The sequence below is a fragment of the Dreissena polymorpha genome, chromosome 2 (assembly GCF_020536995.1).
Source record: "Dreissena polymorpha isolate Duluth1 chromosome 2, UMN_Dpol_1.0, whole genome shotgun sequence".
Taxonomy (NCBI): Eukaryota; Metazoa; Mollusca; class Bivalvia; order Myida; family Dreissenidae; genus Dreissena; species Dreissena polymorpha.
The window spans coordinates 89,504,800-89,517,698 of record NC_068356.1 but is presented as its reverse complement, the minus strand read 5'-3'; the positions used below and the strand labels follow the sequence as shown (position 1 = coordinate 89,517,698).

At 34.5% G+C, this 12,899-nt stretch overlaps 1 long non-coding RNA gene across 1 annotated transcript; it reads left to right on the top strand.

Annotated features, from left to right (window-relative positions):
* Positions 1-8,983: 8,983 nt before the first annotated feature.
* LOC127870416 (uncharacterized) lies at positions 8,984-12,067 on the top strand. The gene is made up of 3 exons (XR_008044807.1): positions 8,984-9,181; positions 11,508-11,559; positions 11,861-12,067. It is a non-coding gene; the product is annotated as an uncharacterized LOC127870416 (long non-coding RNA).
* Positions 12,068-12,899: the final 832 nt, after the last annotated feature.

Below are 12,899 nucleotides of genomic sequence, written 5' to 3'. Positions count from 1 at the left end.
TGGACAAGTATTATCCCTTATTTTAAACAAACACTATCATACAAGTGGACAAGTATTATCCCTTATTTTAAACAAACACTATCATACAAGTGGACAAGTATTAGCCCTTATTTTAAACGAACACTATCATACAAGTGGACAAGTATTATCCCTTATTTTAAACGAACACTATCATACAAGTGGACAAGTATTATCCCTTATTTTAAACGAACACTATCATACAAGTGGACAAGTATTATCCCTTATTTTAAACGAACACTATCGTACAAGTGGACAAGTATTATCCCTTATTTTAAACGAACACTATCATACAAGTGGACAAGTATTATCCCTTACTTTAAACGAACACTATCATACAAGTGGACAAGTATTATCCCTTATTTTAAACGAACACTATCATACAAGTGGACAAGTATTATCCCTTATTTTAAACGAACACTATCATACAAGTGGACAAGTATTATCCCTCATTTTAAACGAACACTATCATACAAGTGGACAAGTATTATCCCTTATTTTAAACGAACACTATCATACAAGTGGACAAGTATTATCCCTTATTTTAAACGAACACTATCATACAAGTGGACAAGTATTATCCCTTATTTTAAACGAACACTATAATACAAGTGGACAAGTATTATCCCTTATTTTAAACGAACACTATCATACAAGTGGACAAGTATTATCCCTTATTTTAAACGAACACTATCATACAAGTGGACAAGTATTATCCCTTATTTTAAACGAACACTATCATACAAGTGGACAAGTATTATCCCTTATTTTAAACGAACACTATCATACAAGTGGACAAGTATTATCCCTTATTTTAAACGAACACTATCATACAAGTGGACAAGTATTATCCCTTATTTTAAACGAACACTATCATACAAGTGGACAAGTATTATCCCTTATTTTAAACGAACACTATCATACAAGTGGACAAGTATTATCCCTTATTTTAAACGAACACTTCATACAAGTGGACAAGTATTATCCCTTATTTTAAACGAACACTTCATACAAATGGAAAAGTATTATCCCTTTTTTTAAACGAACACTATCATACAAGTGGAAAAGTATTATCCCTTATTTAAACGAACACTATCATACAAGTGGACAAGTATTATCCCTTATTTTAAACGAACACTATCATACAAGTGGACAAGTATTATCCCTTATTTTTCCGTGCACAGTCTAATTTGAGACGACACTTTGCGCACGCGCACTAAGACACGATTTCTCAGTACTCGGCTAAATTATTATGCTGTACTAGTTAGTCGCGTCCTTCTGATAAGCGTAATAATAATTCCGTTGGCCCACGTCAAATCCTTTGACAAAACTTGGCTCAGCTTTTTGAAAATGATAATACATCTTAGACGTATCTGGATACGTTTTTAAGAGAATGTTTTAGTTGATGAGTTGCATTAACTGATTTAAACTAATCCTCATTTAACGTCGATGAATAAGAATATCTGAATGATGATACGTAGACTCACGTCTAATGAGTATACAACTATATTTTTTCGTTTAATACCCGATTTACGATCACGATAAATAATGCATTTGCGCATCACATGGCCATCGAATGTTACATCAATGCAATTAAATGGCGTGTGAAGTAAAGGATTGTTAGTAAAAGATAAATGCCTGTTTCGAAAGTTCACAAACAGACAACTTATCACACTGGATGATTGTAGAATTATTAGGTTGTCACTCGAAGTCTTGTTTCGGACAATGCGCGCGCACTATGGGGCCGTCAGAGATGCGCCGAATGTCGAACTAACCGGACGATAGCCAATCACACTGGAATTCGCGCTCAATTCATAGACGAATGTTCGGATTATTAATAATGCGCATTGGGGAATTTATTAAGAAGGGTATTAATATAAGATTTAATAATATGCGGGGAAAACTAATTTATTCACAATCACCACGTCGCTTTGTTCGTTTCTGTCTAAGAAAAAAAGAAAAATTACGATAACATCATATACCGGTACACAGGGTGAGAAGAGTTCTAATTTGGTAATTCTGTACATGTATTTTGGGGAAAATATGTTCTTGAAGATATAAGTTCTAGTCATAATGACAATTTGTTTTGGATTTCTTGCAAAGCATTTCTACATTTCTATGGGATTGACCAAAAAAAATGTATCCCCATATTACGTTGAGAATTATGATGGTATATGTGTGAGTTTATAGAACACGATCTGATAGTATATAAAATTGTAACATGAGCGCATGCATTGCAACAGATTATCAGAATTTAAACTGGTATCATACATGTTGTAGGAAACAATTGTGTCTTGTTTTGAGAAAACTGGGCTTAATACTTGTGCGTAAAGTGCCGTCCCAGATTAGCCTGTGCATTCCGCACAGGCCAATCAGGGACGACACTTTCCGCTTTCATGGTATTTTTAGTTTGAAGGAAGTCCCTTCTTACCGAAAATCAAGTTTAAGCGGAAAGTGTCGTCCCTGATTAGCCTGTGTCGACTGCACAGGCCAATCTGGGACGGCACTTTACGCACATGCATTATGCCCAGTTTAGTCAGAACAAGATACAATTGCTCAACACTGCGTGTATCCTAAGCAAACTGTGCGTGCGTTGACTGGCTGATGTAGGTTCAGAACTTTAAAAGAAACGCGTTACTTCTGCCCCCCGTATGAATGAAGAATTTCTGAGACTTGCATATTATTTTAATCTGGCAAAGACAAAGAACGAGCGTTTTCAGGAATGATGTTCATTATCGTAATTAATCATGTTTTATTTAAAAAATGTACCAGATTACATTTGATGGATACAGAGAAATATAAGATTACGATCATCGCTATTTGGAAAAAAACAAGTTCAAACTCCTTATTTTTGAATATGCGTGTTTTATTCTTACTTTTTAACTAAAATAATAACGGTGTTCTAGCGATTCATGACTCCACGTTTCCACAGCAATACGATGTATTTGCTGCATTTAGTACCATTTGGGCGCACAATTACCGATCAGATTTCAATACTTACTATCTTCACTTTTGCTAGTCCCTGTTGTAAACGCGTTTCCACAGCTAGAAATTTAAACCTTTACCACTTATTTAGATACGTATCTTTACGCATGTGTAGTTCCTTAAAAAGTAAAATTTAATTAAAGACATTTCTTACTATATTCAAGTTTTTAAGGATTCATTTCCATAGATACTGATGAGCAGCAAACGGCATAAATCCTGAACAGACTGCAAGTTACTCGCTGGCTGTTCCGGTTGTATGCTGTTTGCACATAGCCATTTTCAATTTGCTTCTGAGTGGGAAAGGGATACCTTCCATTTATAAAACACACACATCCCATAATATAAAATGTAGATCTATTAGTTGGGCACATTGCGCGGTTTCAACCAATTAGTAGCTTTCAAGAGACCCTCTGTTCCCTTCTAATGTTACTCAGTTTATCTGTGTAACGTTCCCCAAAGGGAAAAAACGTTTTAAGATTTGCTGTGGGAGTAATTTTCTATGAACATGTTAACTTAGAACAACACTTACCAATATTGATTACGGTTATTAAGGCAGGGGTATGCCTCAATTATAGCATCCCATAGATCTTTTAAATTCCGAATTTCATTTAATCCACGATATTTGTATAACCACTTAATTGTTTACAGCGTCTTGTCCCGCATGTTCAATTCTTCAATATTCAAATAACAATACATATTTTTCATTAAATGCAACTCCGATGCGTAATATAATTATATATCATAAAATAGGACTAGTTTCATTGATTCTTTGCTTTTGGAATTTTAAATACTGTTTAATATCAGATTATTTAATATTGCGGGAAACAAAACTGTAGAGCCACTATAGAACCAAGATAACAAATCATTATTTTAAATATAAACACTCACAGATACTTAATACCTTAAGATTTACCATATTTTCCATTTATAATCGTTTACAGAATGTGTGATGTCTTAACATTTTAAGTATAATAGTTTGTTGCACTCTTGTTGTAAAAAGTCATTTTGTATTTTTAATGTTAACAAAACTATTAAAAATTCAAATTAATTAAGTGCTAATTGTATTGGACATCGGTCTTAAGGTTTTCATGGTCAGCGGATTTGTAAGTCTCACGGTGGTAACGTGAGAAATGCAAGACTTCCGGTTTATCTTAAGAAATTCACGGTCTTGCAATTCTCACGCTACACCGGGTTATAGACAATGCATCTTCATAAACCAAATCAAACAATTAGTTATCAATAGGAATCAGAAGGCATTTTAATGAAAATTTATGTTGCATTAATAATTCCTTGTCTTAAGATTGTTAATCGAATGGTACCGGTAACTACAATATAATTTCCGTCAGGCCGTGAATCCATCTCGGATGTAGAGTCGCATTAATTACGAATACCCTTGTATCTGAAACCTTCCATCAAGTCAGGCTCTTGCAGTACCCAATTCAAAGTGATGCATTTAACGACCGTCTTCCCTCTCACCTCCTGTCAGGGAATAATTACACGACAAAAGAAGCCATTCGGGTACAATGTAACGCATGCAGAAACCCGTACGGAAACAGTGTGGGCCGCACATTAAATCTGTGATACGCGCGGAAGATTTAAAGGAGGTTGACGAACATCAAACTGGGGTCAGGAAACCGGATACGGCGGTGGGAAGCTCAATGACAATGATGACCATAATAGGGGAGTTGGGGCGAAACCCTACCTGGGACCTCGGGTATCGCGTGACAGAAGTTACTGCTAGAAACATGCATATTAGACTGCAATAATCCCAGCGTTTTTGTCAGCGAGAGGCTGATTTCAACGCTCGTGGTAACCGTACACCAAGCAGTTACAATTATGCTAAGTATTTAAAGTGTCTATGAAATCAAAATAACAAGATATGGTTCGGGCGCTTTGAAAAGCAAGCAAGACATCTGTACACTCCTTATTAAGGTATCAGTTGAATAAAAAAATTACTACAGAGAAACATGTACATCTTTTACCCCATTTATGCTTAGTGGACTCTCCCATCCTTCTTAATTGGATCAATTTATTACCAAAATTAGGGATGTCTAGTATATTTATTTCTTTATTTAGAATATTTCTTACAGAAATTCCTTAAAGCAAACATGCGGCGTCTCATCTGGGTCTACGTTGTTTGCCAAGGCCTTTTATCTAGACGCAAGGCATACATGGGTTAATATTATCGCGTGATACAATTAGCGTACTTTAGAAATGCGATTAAATACAACATTAGTGCACAAAAGATGCATTATAATAGTTGCTGTTGTCACATTCACCGCAAATAAATCGAGATGAGAACAGAGGAGATGAAAGGCCCAAACATTGCATTTACCATTTACGACGATGCGCATTTAAATTAGGCCATACTGCTCTTATTTTTGTTAACGGTCAGCCTCATTTTGTAAAGCCTAGCTACCCACTTTTAAAAGATTAAACGGGTTTAAAAAATTAAATCAATTTTCCTTGAAAAAAAATATATTGATTGTCATAGTAATATAAATAGCACATATGGGTGAAATGAAAAGTATTTAAAGTACTATTTTGTTAATAGACTATGGTATTAATTGAAATAGTAAAAAGTACAGCACAAAATTATCAACAGTTACGCTAAAAGGAATTTTAGTTCAAAAGCAAAATTTTCATTCACCAAGTCCTAATTTGTATTATATGTACAATTGTATGATGTACAAGAATGAGTACACATACTTAACAAAAGAGTATTTACACAGGTTAAACCACAGGCACTCGGCATTAGTTGCTACCGCCCCCCCCCCCCCCCCCCCTGTTATCAAAAAACCTCAAAATTGTCAATTTGCTACACAAATACAAATACACATAGTTAACAAGCATGTATTGTCAATGTGTGGCTAATTGCCATTTCAATGGCAGAAGGACTTTCTATGCTAATTATTCATGAATTACACTGTCAGTTTGTCAATAACAAATCCACCCAACGCCCAGTGAATGCTTTTGTTACCTTCATTTTTTAATATCACATCGTTAAAAGGTTTTTGTTTTGCTGTGCAGCCCTGCATTCACCTGTCAGCGGACTGTTGTTTTGTATTCTATGTCATATTCTGTTTATATAGTATAAATAGTATATACACAGGTTAGTTCCCCCCCAGCTGCTAACTCCCTATAAACATCATCAGAATTGTTTATTTTATACAAAATATCAAAACAACAAAAGCAAAAGTTAGTTGAAACAATGTGAATGACTGTGCAGCCGAATAATGCACATTTGCAGACCGCTTTACGATATACTTATGCGCACAGGCATCGATTTATTCATTAAGTATGATTGGAAAAAAAGATAACAGTAGATTTATGATGTTATCAAAAATAGTATCAATAATCAAAGTGATTAGGTGCGATTTCATATGATAAGTTTCGTTTTTCCCCTCAGAACGTAAAACCTATCGACACATGGACGGTTAACAAAGTATTAATACAGAGTGGCCTTATGTAAAACAACTTTCAAACGCGATGCACAAAAAGGTGTGCTAATATTTCTGCACTTTCGGGTCTGCTTTGTCAGTATGGGATTCAAATTTGTTTCAAATAACGACCATGCACCCTGTTACCGTCGTTTGATTCTTTGTCAAATTGTTATCACATTCGTCACACCGGAACACATGCACAGCCAGATCACAAACATATGCAAATTAGTATATCCTTCCCTTCATATAATGTTTGCAAATGTTCAAATATTTAGTTTGGTAGTCTATTTTTGAAAGCATATTGTTTTGAATGTGCATAGTTAGCACTTACATAATTAATGGATTTACACCATACAATTATCGCCAAGTTATACATTGTAATGTAATTACACATGCGATTAAAGCTCTGTTATCATTTTACCCCCACAAACGAAGTTTCGGGGGGGGGGGGGTATATGGGAGTGAACTTGTCTGTCGGTCTGTCGGTCGGTCGGTCCGTATTAAGTGTCCGCTTTCTAATTCTAAGTTATTTTCATCCGATCTTCACGAAACTTGGTCAGAAGTTGTATCTAGATGATATATAGGTCAAGTTAAAATATGGGTAATGCCGCTTCAAAAACTAGGTCACGTGGTCACTTAGTGTGTTTTAAACATGCAGCATGTTGTCCGCTCTCTAATTCAAGTAGTTATCATCCAATATTCACCAAACTTGGTCAGAAGTGTTATCTATATGATCTCTAGGCCAAGTTTGAACATGTGCCATGCCGGGCCAAGAACTAGGTCACGGGGTCACTTAGTGCGTTTTTTAACATTGAGCATGGTGTCCGCTCTCTAATTCAAGTAGTTTTCATCCGATCTCCACCAAACTTGGCCAGAAGTTTTATCTAGATTATCTTAAGGCCAAGTTCGAACATGGGCCTTGCCGGGTCAAAAAATAGGTCACGGGGTCACTTAGTGCGTTTTAAACATTGAGCATTGTGTCCGCTGTTTTTTGTGAAGACAACATGCAAAATATGTCTCTAAAGCTCAAGTGTATTTTAAAATAATGTATGCACAAGCGTGTAAGACATAGCAGCACACAATCATTAAAAAAACAGATGAATGTATGCGACATGCACAATTGTGTTTATATTAAGTGCATATACCGAATCATGTGAAACCTCATGTTTTAGACCCCTTGCACAAATTAGGTCGTATTAATCAATCAAATGCCCATCATATTGGCAAATGAAGTGAATCATAAAACAAGTTATATATTCCAGATACAAAACTGCTTAAAATGCAAAATAATACCAAGAATAACACACAAAAGGGACTTATTTCGATTGTTGTCCTTTAAGCAGGCTCTAACGTAAAATAGCCTCATAGGACAAAGATCAAATGTCTTATGACGCGGCTCTCAATCTGTTATCAATATACATATTTCAGTTATAAAGACTATGTGTGAAATGAACAATACAGTCAGGTGCAATTATTACAAAAAAAACTTTATTTTAATGTTTACTATATAAAAATGTGCACACAAAACACACACACACACACACTGTGTGACTATCCGCACACGCAAGTTTTGAATATGATTTTATTATGATAGCAGGGTTTTGAATGACGTACTCACAGGTGTTAGCATGGAGACTTATTATCACTGAGTTTAAATATTTAAACAGCTTAAACACGTGTTAAACATTAAAACACAAACTAATCTTTCGTTCAGCACAAAGATTGAGGAAAGAGCCTTTAGGTAGGTTCGCTTCAAAAGGTTGAAAACGACTTCGAGTTGTGAAAACTGTCAATTGAACCATTTGGTGTAATGTAGAGAACATTCCTGCTTGAAAATGATGATTGAAAATCAGTAGATGATGTGATGCGATTTTACACATATTTGGAGACTTAAATGAGATATAAAACTATGGCTCTGGGTTTAAGCTAAAAGCGATGCTTTGAAAAGTAAATATTTTTTAAGCTGACTTTTTGTTCGGTAATGTATAAGTAAGTGAATCGTAAATAAACTAAGACCATGTTTTATTTTATTTCTGGTTTGCTGGTTCTTTTTATGCTTACGGTTCTTGATATACAGGCAGTTGAAAAAAAAAAACCACTGAATAGAACATTAAGTAGAACATTGACATGCACAATACATGATTGAAAGGATGATCATATTTACCACATGAAGTAAACGATTTTCATACTTTCGATGATTTTGGTGACGATGATTATAATCATGATTATGATGATAATGATGATGATGACGACGATGACGACGACGAACACGACGACGACAATGATGATGATGATGATGATGATGATGATGATGATGGCGGTGTTGGTTTTGGGTTTGGTGATGGTGGTGTGGTGATGTTAATGGTGATGGCATTGATCGTGATGATAGCTAACAATGTCGCATTTGAAATTACTCACTTAACGAAATAATTTTAAAACAAGCAGCTCTTAAACGAATGGATTGAAAGCTTTACTGACGGGAGTCTCCCCTGAGATTATGCATGATTGTATAACAATCCGAAAAAGTGCATAAAGAGAACTGGTTTAAAACTGCATACGGTAGCTCATTTAAACCTCTCGAGGGCCCTTGACAAGATGTCCAGGCACTTGAGAGAGGCTTAGCTAGTAATAAAACTCTCTCTCCACGAAATAAATCTTTGGTGACCTCATGGATAATAACGGGCAACGGTATTTCCGTGATAATCCCACAGCTGTGGTTGGACCGAAGAAAACAAGTAAGTCGGAGTACATAGTTATTTTAATCAATTCATTTAATCTGCCCATATTCTTGTGTATTTTCTGTCCGTTTATTTTTTATTACATAATTTATTTTAAGAGATAATTCACAGACACTGTATTTAGTTATAAAATTTTACTGTGTTACTATTTAGTTGCTACTAGCTTTCCTTATAGTATAAGCGAAAAAGCAACTCGTGAATTCAAGCAAAAGGGTATGTATATATGTAAAATGAAAGCACTTAGATTCAAATGATGATGATGATGATGATGATGATGATGATGATGATGGTGATGATGATGATGATGATGAGGAGGAGGAGGAGGAGGAGGAGGAGGACGATGACGATGACGATGATGATGATGATGATGATGATGATGATGATGATGATGATGATGATGATGATGATGAAGATGATGATGATGATGATGATGATGATGATGATGATGATGATGATGATGATGATGATGATGATGATGATGATGATGATGATGATGATGATGATGATGATGATGATGATGATGATGATGATGATGATGATGATGATGATGTCTACTACACAGACTACCATGAATTGCAATATTTTAAATAAGAAATGCAACCCGACACAAGCTTCAGTATATGAAAGTATTGTTTTAGTCTTTTTGCAATTGCTTTACTCAAACGCAGAATGATCTAAAAACTACATTAAAGGTTTTCACAGATTTTGGCATTTTTTAACTTATTAATTATAAGGCTTTATATCGATAAATGTAAACATTGGATCGTAAAAGCTCCAGTAAAAATTCAAGAATAAAATTAAAAAAAGGAAAAGAACATTGCCCGGACCAGGTTTCGAACCAGTGACCCCTGGAGTCCTGCCAGAGTCCTGAAGTAAAAACGCTTTAGCCTACTGAGCTATTCCGCCGAGTACACTTACTTGACGTATTTTATACGTTATATAAGCAATCTTCGTAGTTTCACAGAATTTAACGACAAAAACAGAACTCTCCAAATTATTCAATCGTTTCGCGTTGCAACGCTTTATAATTTTTCGGTTTTAAAATCGTCAAAAGATGCATATAATGGCTATATTAGACCATGGTAAATGTTCAGTATTACTGTTTCCTCACAAATATCATAACTAAAACGAAAATTTGCGAATCTGAAACAACTTTTTTCAATTTTGTCAATTTACCAAAGCGTGAAAAGATCCCTTTAAGTCGATTCCGCAGGTAGTTATGCTATAACCCCCATAACTATTGTATTAAACGAAGTTTTTTTTTTCTTAATTACATTCTTAATTAATGATTATCGTATATTGAGAAATGCATTGAATTAAGGATATCTCATTTAATGAATGTCAAAGATCACACCTGTTAGCAAATTTAATTACAAACATCATATTGCCAAATGTCTTCTAGGAGGTAATATTTGGAATGCGGATACTGTTACTGTTTATTCTGTCATGCAATATGTTATAGGGTATATAGCTGGTTTTTAATACATGAGGTAAGGCATGAAATACCGATGCCAAGAAATGATTTTCAAACGCCAACACAATTTCCGTTATTTATCGTAATACTCTTGGTAAAAGAGCGATACTGGCAATAAATTAAAGGAAATCAAATACGTACCTGTTTATTTAGTCTTTGCACCTACTTGTAAACAAATTGATTAATCAAAAGCGAATAAGACTGTGCCGTGTTCAGTGTATATCATTAAACAATGCATAATCCTTTGCTATTTGTAGCGCAATCACATTATTTATACTGCAGGATCTATATTTACTCGCACCTCTAATTGCAAATAGATTATGTAACCACGTTACTAGTATAAACAAATATTTATAGTAACCAAAGGGTCCGCCAACGATATTGTCGCTGACTGCTAAGCAAATACTCTTCACAGGGTATTGTCTAGCCCTTTGTTATTCAATCGATGCCAAAATGTTGCCACTTTGGAAATGTTTTGACAAGCCCCGTATGTCTTATTAGAACATAGTATTTTCCCACGTTAGAGCTGTAATCTGTATCCGAAACCTATGTATATCCGTGTGTTATACCATTGCATAAATTCTGTATTTAAATAATAAATCGTTGAACTTGATATTTCCATATTTGTTTTAGAAACAGAATTTAACATGCCCCAAGATATTTGAGATGTTTTTCATAATTTAAAGTGACGTGCACATCACAGTCTTTGTCATTAGTTCATTTGGACAATTTGGTAAACTATGTCAAACTGTTACCACGTGATCTTTTCTTTCAGTAACTGGATACAACTTCAGCTCAATTTCAATGCTACATGATTGGCATTGGTGCATTTATATATTCTTTCTTCAGACTTGCAGGAACTTCAGTGTTAAACAGCTTCATGGGCGATAATAAAATGAAGGTGAATATTTTAAGATACAGTAATGAAAGCAATCAAGTACATGTACGTTGGAAAAGTGTGTAACCAAATCAACGGCACGCTTCCTCTGTCCGATTGTAACCCCTGTGTAAATGATGTGGCGTAGACAAATAGATTGGTAACTAGAATAACAGTCGATGGAAAAAGTCTTATACAGCTGTATATAATAATTAACAAATAAAAAGGATCTACATGTTTTGTTTAAAAACACACATGTAAACTTTCATCAAAATCAAATATATCTTAGTTACTATTTTACAAGCCTTTTTTACATTCTTTTCAGAACGTTCCTGGGAAATAATAATATCAGCATTTGACATTTTAACCAAATTGCGACTTCCTCGGTTTGAGAGAACTGACGTCGGATTTTCGCAAATTTTTACATTTTTTTCAAACAAATTAATAAACTGATTGAAGGAAATATGGCTTTTCTTATCAAACGAATGACTGAATATGTATTGAACGAGGTAAAATAAAAGTTTAATCTGTTTTTGCATATTAATTTTTTATTTAATTTCGAATTATTATTCTCATTATTAAACCTTCATTTTTTGTGTTATTGTTGTAAAACAAAACCCTATATAAATACGTTCATGAGGGGATAAAACGTGTTTTCTACACACAAGGGCATTCCAGTTCATATATACATAAATTATAAACAATATTTTATGTTTGTTATTGAATTCATATAACATTACATTTGTTTGAAATCTTTGAATATTTTGTAAACTGTCTCTTCTTGCTTAAAACATAGGATTTTGAAAAAAAGGAAGTAAATCCGAGTTTCTTCAAATACATGTACCATTATTTCTCATAGATACACCAAGTGAACATTCAGTTGCACCAGCAGGAGTAAAACCTTATTATACTCAGTGGTACTTTATTGATGGCAAGAAACTAATTGCCAAACATAATAATCAGAAAAAAAAGTAGTAGACAATACGCAAAATTCCCAACAGACCCATACCAATCAATATTATTGGGATCAGCGCCTTGGAAAGTTGAATGCGATGCATTGAGGTTTTACCGTTATAAAGTAGCCCCAAAACTCACACTAACCAATTACTATTTAAAAAATATTTAAGTGTTAATTAAACTTACCATCATGGCATCGCGATTCAATTAAAATAGCAATATATAGAATGCCTTGCAACTTAATTACTATTTAACCCATTAATGCCTAGCGTCTAGAGAAAGGCCTGGGCAAACAGCGTAAACCCAGATGAGACGCCGCATGATGCGGCGTCTAATCAGGGTCTGCACTGTTTGCTTTAAGGAAATTTTGTAAGAAATGTTCTAAATATAGAAATAAGTATACAAGA